Source organism: Tauraco erythrolophus, chromosome 22 (assembly GCF_009769465.1).
Source record: "Tauraco erythrolophus isolate bTauEry1 chromosome 22, bTauEry1.pri, whole genome shotgun sequence".
Taxonomy (NCBI): Eukaryota; Metazoa; Chordata; class Aves; order Musophagiformes; family Musophagidae; genus Tauraco; species Tauraco erythrolophus.
The window spans coordinates 10,236,109-10,243,093 of NC_141486.1; positions in this window are offsets into that span (position 1 = coordinate 10,236,109).

Sequence of the window (6,985 nt, forward strand, 5' to 3'; positions counted from 1 at the left end):
GTTATGGATAATGGATTGAACAGGCTTCTGTGCTTCAGAGGAACGTGTTGGCTAGTTCTCAGGGGAAAAACAGGTTGCATAAAGAGAGTTGAGATGTTCATGAGATGTCAAATTTCAGTTCTTCACATCTGGTCAGTGAAGGAAAGCATGGTCGGAAAAGTTAGGAAAGGAGGTAGCAGCCTTTAACAGTAAGTTCGACCCCCATCAGGATCACCAAGTATTTATCTCCGATCATCCACTGATGATGCATTTGCAAGGTTAAATAGAGCTCTGACATTAGTGGAGTTTAACAGAGCTCCAGCAGGTTTTTCCTGGAGTGCTTTGCAGTACTTGGCAACCTGGAAATGCCAGACCGGAATAGTCATGCTGATAGTCCCTGACACTCAGCTGCGGGAGCACGGTGGTGCTGCTGGTGTTGGGGTGGTTGATTTGCTCGATGTTCTGCGGATTTCTGCCTGTTCACACTTGCCTCTGGAGAATAACCTTTACTTTAGTTTGTCTGTTTGTTTTTCCCCACTTTGGGGTGGACTGGGACTTTGCTAGTAACTGCATCCTCAGTCAGGATATTCAAGTCTGTTTTTTTAATCAAAATTTGGGATGTGATGGTGACTGGGTGGAAGGGTTAGATGGTATAGACTCTGAAGAATATTTTTTTTCCCTCCTGTTTCACATGTTTTTTTCTGACTACAGAGTGTGCTTTCGGTCTTTCCCTTCCTCTTCTCCTTCTTTTGTCCCTCATTCACCTCCCACCGAGAACCCGAAGAGCTGGAAGTGATCTCAGCTGATGTCCCAGCACAATTGGGAGAGGGAGAAACAACTGTTGGTCTGTATTAGGAGCTAGCTGGCCAGTGGGACGCCATCCAAAACCAAAGTTTAAACATATGTTATTTACTGAATGTTTCCACACACAGTAAAAATACAGCTACAATTAAAAACGGCATCTTTACAACACTGGAGGAAATGAATCATCCCAGGATCTTTCAGGATGGATGAAGGCTGCTGTGCTGAGAGCTATCACCATTAGGACTTTCTCTTCTTTCAGGCTGCCTGCTTTGAGAATCCTTGTGGTTCCTCAACACCAAAGCTTGAATCCTGCAAAAAAGAAAATAAAAACCCTCTGTTAATCACTTTGCCATGAGGAAGAAGGGAGTATTTTGGCGTGTCTGTTTGGAGCATTGCGCTCCTGTGGCTGAGCGCAGCGGGGATGGGAGCCAGGCGCTCCTGCTGCCAGGGCTGTGATGCTCGAGCAGGGGTGGTGGCAACTGGTTTTGGAGCTGAAAACAATCTTCGTGAGAAGTTCTGTCCCTTCAAGCCAGAGTCAATAATGCGGTGGCCACACCTGCATACGTTAGGTGAACTGATAGCAGAACGGAAAGGGGAACTGTAGTAACTCTGTCTCCACATTGACTTACTCAGGAGCGGGTGTTCGTGAAGAAAACCACTTCGTGTGAAATGTGCTCCTGAGGAAGAGGATGGTGGAGATGTGCAGGAGCTGCCAGCACTTGTGTGTGCTGGGCACGGGACTGGAGGAAGCTTTTGGTCGTAGCAGTAGGTCTGTTTCTTTTGCTGGTCAGCAGGTAAAGACAGGTACCACAAGCCATCGTGACTCTCAGCCGTGCCTCGTGTTCTGGTCGTTGTCCCTGATCTAGAATCAGCACTTTGGTTTTGAATGTGTCCTTTAAGTGAAGGAATTTCTGTTAATTCTGTGTTGCTTGGTATCTCACTTGGAAGTGTTTGAGATGGGAAGGTAAATTCTGTGTGGAGCAGACATGGAAGGCAGGAGCTCACGGAGAAAGTTGCTGTGCAGTGGACCCTTTTGGGCTCATTTTAGGCCATCTTTTCCGGATTCCAGCCCTTCTTTTCTGGTGATAATGTATTACTCTGTTCTTCTTCAGGTTATGGATAATGGATTGAACAGGCTTCTGTGCTTCAGAGGAACGTGTTGGCTAGTTCTCAGGGGAAAAACAGGTTGCATAAAGTGCAGATTGTTTCCCCTGTACTCAGTCAGGACCTGGTGACTGGGGAAGAACATCTGTGTCATTTCCCTGCAGCTAACCACAGCCATGTCTTCACTGCCTCCGTTCATGTCTTTTGGCTGTTGCCACCAGACCTCCATATGGGACATAATATGGGATGATAGTTGTATTTTAGTGTACTGGATTATGTCTTACAGGTTACATAAGCACTCCTTTAAGACGTGTTTTCAGCACTGAACAATGGTTTGTGTTTGAGTATAATTCAGGATTCAGTTTTGCTCACAGCTGAATGAAAGTAGTCAGTGGTTTCCACCGATCCATACTTATCACGCTGTGTGTGTTTAAGTGCATGATTCAGCTCTCATGTATGCTCTTGAGGTAGGGCTTTTAAATAACGGATTGCATCAGCAGATTTTCTCTGGGTGTGTTTCAGATGGGAGACCTATATATTTTCCAAACATTCTCCCATGTAAGTAAGAATCTTCCTGATTTACATCACTACAAGTGAGAAGAAACTCAGGCTTTTGTGTTTAAGTTTAGCCTGGGTGCATTGGGCTGCACCCTCTGTGTTTACTGAGTGGATCATATTCAAAAGGTAGAGAGACCAGAATAGAACTGACATGACTCATAATGCAAACAAACAGCTGGAAAAAGTGAACAATACTCAAATCATCTGGTTGTTCTAATTTGCTAAAGTGGTTTAGTAGGAATTTTAACTTACGAATGCAAAAACCTACTTGCCAGTTGTACAGATAATGCTGTACTTTGTGTCCAGGACTGTTGATCTGAGTTCTTCTTGGAATCAGATGCATATTTGAAATAAAGGGGGAAAGCTGCTGAAGGGACAATGCCACTTCGGATTTTCTGGACTTGTGGCTGCCGGTGGCTGTTAAGATGTAGCTGCTAGGAATACCATTAACTATGCTGCTGCTCTTATAGAGAACTGAAATCGTTTATGGAGTCACCATGGCCAGGATAGGAGGAGGCTCTTCCATGCCAGTTTTTCTCGTCTCAAACAAGCCTTGTTTACCAGCTTCTTCAAGGGATGGAAGGAAAGGGGTTGGTTTTAGTTTTATGTGTGTATGAATTTAGGGCTGTCTGGAGACTGAAAACTGATCTGATCTATCATTGTAGGTATTTTTCAATGCCTATTACCTTGGCAACAAAGCTGAAGTCCCACCAGGTTTATTTTCAGTGGCTTACCAAAGTTAGTCATAATATATACTGTTTTGGCAAGAAGGCTATAAGGAATAAACAAGTATTTCCGTTTCCAGTATGCATTGCCATCAGCTGTTAATACTGTGCTGAACTGTCCTCCTTTCTCTGCTTTATGCAGCATCGTGTCTCAAGTTTTTTGTTGTCAGAACTTGAATGATTCTGTAGTGTTCACTCTTAGAATCTTTGTGAATTCAGAGTTTTTGTGGGTCGGCAAAGGCTCAGAGAAAAAGGAAACGGCTGCGTGGGTAGTCAGAAAGTATAGATTCTCTTCAGAGTGTAGAAATAGCTAGACCTGGAGTAAGCACATAAGTTGATTTGTGTATGTTTGATCTCTTCAGTGGCATTGTTTCAGACAGCGATCTGGAGAACGCAGCTCTTACTCTGGGAGTATTGCTGCCACAAGTACCACCTGCTCATTTCCTCGGGGTTGCTTGTGCTAGTAGGATTGTACAACTTTGCCACTTGCAAAACACTGATGGTTTTCCTGTTGTTGCAGCAGAAATACGGTGGCGATTTACTTCTGGTTGCTTGATATAGGAGGTCTGGAATGCTGTGAGACGAGGGAGTCGTTCTTTTCCTGAGGACCTATATTATTATTTCTTTGGAGCAGTCCATACTCTCCAGGCAATTTTTGGCAAATAAATAAAGGGAAAGAGAGAATTAGCTGGGTGGAAATGCAACTGTTTGCCCTCAAGGTGCAATAAGGATGGTGCACAAGAAGTGTTTTTTGCAGCATGAATGTTGTGTGGATACAGACTCTCCTAAGATTTACTGTTCTCCCCATATTTTAGAAATTCAGTCTGTATTTGCAAGTTATTTTTGGTGCTCTGTAAGTATTATCCATTAAAATAAAAAATACAGGCTGTGCCGTTTAGAAGCGCAGAAGCTGTTCCAGAAGCGAGCAGCAGGTGTTTTAGATACTCTGTGGTGTAAGATTATGTTGGCTGCAGACCTTCCTGTGTGGGCTTTGTTTATGCAGCAAGTTTAGACAAATTACCCAAACCTGCCGTGAACTAGACCCTGGGGCTGCCAGTGAGAACAGCCACATGGTGGCCTGGCCCACCACTGCTTGTTTCACAGGCTCGTTTAGTTCAGCCAAACTTTCCCGAGCAGCCCCGGGCAGGTAAGTCCTCACTGTATTTGTGGATATATACGTGTGTGAATTGCCAAAAAGTAACTGTAGCTCCAAAAAAATGTTATGCTCATTTTTCTCTTGGAAGTGGGCAGTTACTGAATAAAAGCTGCAAGGAGACTGAACTAGTGAGCACTGGTTTTTCAAACGTGGGGAAAACAGAGTTCTCTCTCTGATGCATTGTGAGGCAAAGGAAAATAAGCCCCTCACCCCCACAAGCACTGTTTCTTTGGGACCAGGATGCTGTTAATGTCATGATCAGACCTCTGGGTCTCTCTGTTTCGTGCTTAAGATGTCTCTTTCCTTCACAAGACACAGACCTCTTTACACCTGAGTCTATTTAAATGAACCACTGCATTAATTTCTTTTTTTCACCCACTTCTTTTACCAGCAATTTTCCAATTGCCCATCTTCCGTAAGTATCCAGAAAAAAATAATCCAGGGGCATCATTGAATGGCAAAAAAATATTTGTGCTGTTTATAATCTTAGAAACATCAGAGTATAAAAGAGTTGCGAGGAGAGCCCCGTAAGCTAATATTTGCTGTTTCTTACAGAGGAACTGGCTACTAAATACTTATACCCATTCCATTGTATTTAATCTTTCTTTAATAATTATTTAATTTTAAAATTGTTACAATATTATCATTACTGTCTTGTGCATTTTGCGTTCTGAAATACTTTGGCAATACCAGAAGTCAGAGGATGTTTTGGCTGAGTGTGTCCATTCCTTCAGCTTTGGTAAAGCTGCTCTGAATGTTTGAGGTTGAGTCAGAGTCAGACTGGAGCATAACAGAATAAAGATTTTTCTCCTCTTTTTTTCCTCCTGTAGGTATTGGGTGATATTGTCTCATAGAAAGAGACTCTAGATAGCATCATTAAATGCTTTAGATGGTGGTAGGTGTGAAAATGTGACAATATTTGTGAGATGGAAGTGCTAGGCATTAATTATCCCCTCTAGTGTGATGAGACAGGCTTAAGACATTCTGGGCTCTGTGTCCACAGGTTTTTCTTGAAGGGAACAGGATGTTCCTTTCAGTACAGTTGTGCTGGGTTACATCTGAGCAGTGCAGAACTGGGCATCTTCTTGGCAGAAACAAATTGAGAGAGGAGTAAATACAAATGGTGAAAGTGCCGATGCCATCAATTTACGAGGGCGTAGAGTGACAGGCAGGTGGGAGGCACAGCCACGGAGATGAATATAGAGAGCATAAATGGAAGTATTTAGGGAGGGAGGCAAAGAGGACTAGTTATTACAAGCTGCAGGGTGGAATTAGAGAAAGATGTTTTGAATTGGATACTGGGACAGAAAACTGCTGAGTCCCAGATCGGAGGTGGTGGGTCAGGACTTCCAGCAGCACCATGACAGAGAGGATGCACAGCAGGGCAAGAATGTCTCGCTTGCTGAGCAGAGAGACTAGCTGGTCTGTCTGACTTTTCTGGCCTTTCCTGTGAAGCAAGCAGCTTCCAGCCTCAGGAAAATCATTTAACACTTCCGTGAGGAAGCAATCTCTAAATTCTGCCATTGATCTGTGAGCCGGACGCTGGCTTTTGCACGGTGTCAGCTTCCCTCACATACCAAGTCTGGCATTTTGTGTTTGGTAAATAGGGAGTTTATCCTGGTAACTGTTTCTGTAGACCAGTCCCCGTGCTGTGGAATTCTCCGCTAGGCCTGTAGTGATTGTGTTAACTGCACATCTGGATACCATAATAAGTTGTTGTCTTCCACCGCTTGCTCAAATCATTGGACTTCTTTTCTTAAGTTCTTGTTTTTGTCATTGTGCAGCCAAGAGTCATTTAAATGATCCGTCTGCACTGAAATCCTGTATTCCAAGCCCTTTCCTTGTTTTCCTTAAATAACTTTCCTTTGCATAAGACGTTGGCTCGGCATAGCACCTTCTCTGTGACTAAGCTGGACAGTTTCATTAACATCAGCTTGACATTTGCCTTTTTCCCATGTCTCCAACAGGACATCCTTTTTGATAGAGTCCTGGCAAACTCATCTGGCATATACCCTCAGCAAAACGTCCAGAGCACAGATTTCTGTGGCTTGATTTAACGATGCAACATTTGCTGACAGCGGTAATGAACCATACCAGCTGTTGGAGTATATTACACTTATTCCCTTCAGACATTCCCTTCAGATTAATTTTTACCAAAGAACACTATAATAAACAATTTATTAATTGTAGCCCTCTTTTGCCTGTGTTTACATTCTGCAACTCGTTGGCAATAGAAGCTTGGACTGAGGGCAAAACTTATAATATGCCAAGTCAATTAGGAGACCAAAGAAACTGTTTTTCCAAAATGTCATAGATGCTTATAAGCATATATCTGCAGATTACAATTTATCCTAAAATGGGATGCTACCAAAGAAGATTATCCTAGGTCTTTTCGCCTTCAGTCTGTGAAGTTTGCTCAAGTGTGGCACTATACATTTCCATTTGGAAGGGACCCATCTCTTTCTGATGTTATGCAATCCGGTCGTCTTGGTTTGGGTGTGCTGCAGCTGCAGAAGCCTTTCACAGCTGGCGTCCTCGGAGCGCTAGAGCTGACTCAGTACACAGTCAGGGTTCCAACAGTTTTTTCACTGGATCTTAGACCTCTGACACTCTGAACTTCCTTCACAGAGATCAGAAATACCAGCAAGACTAAGACATT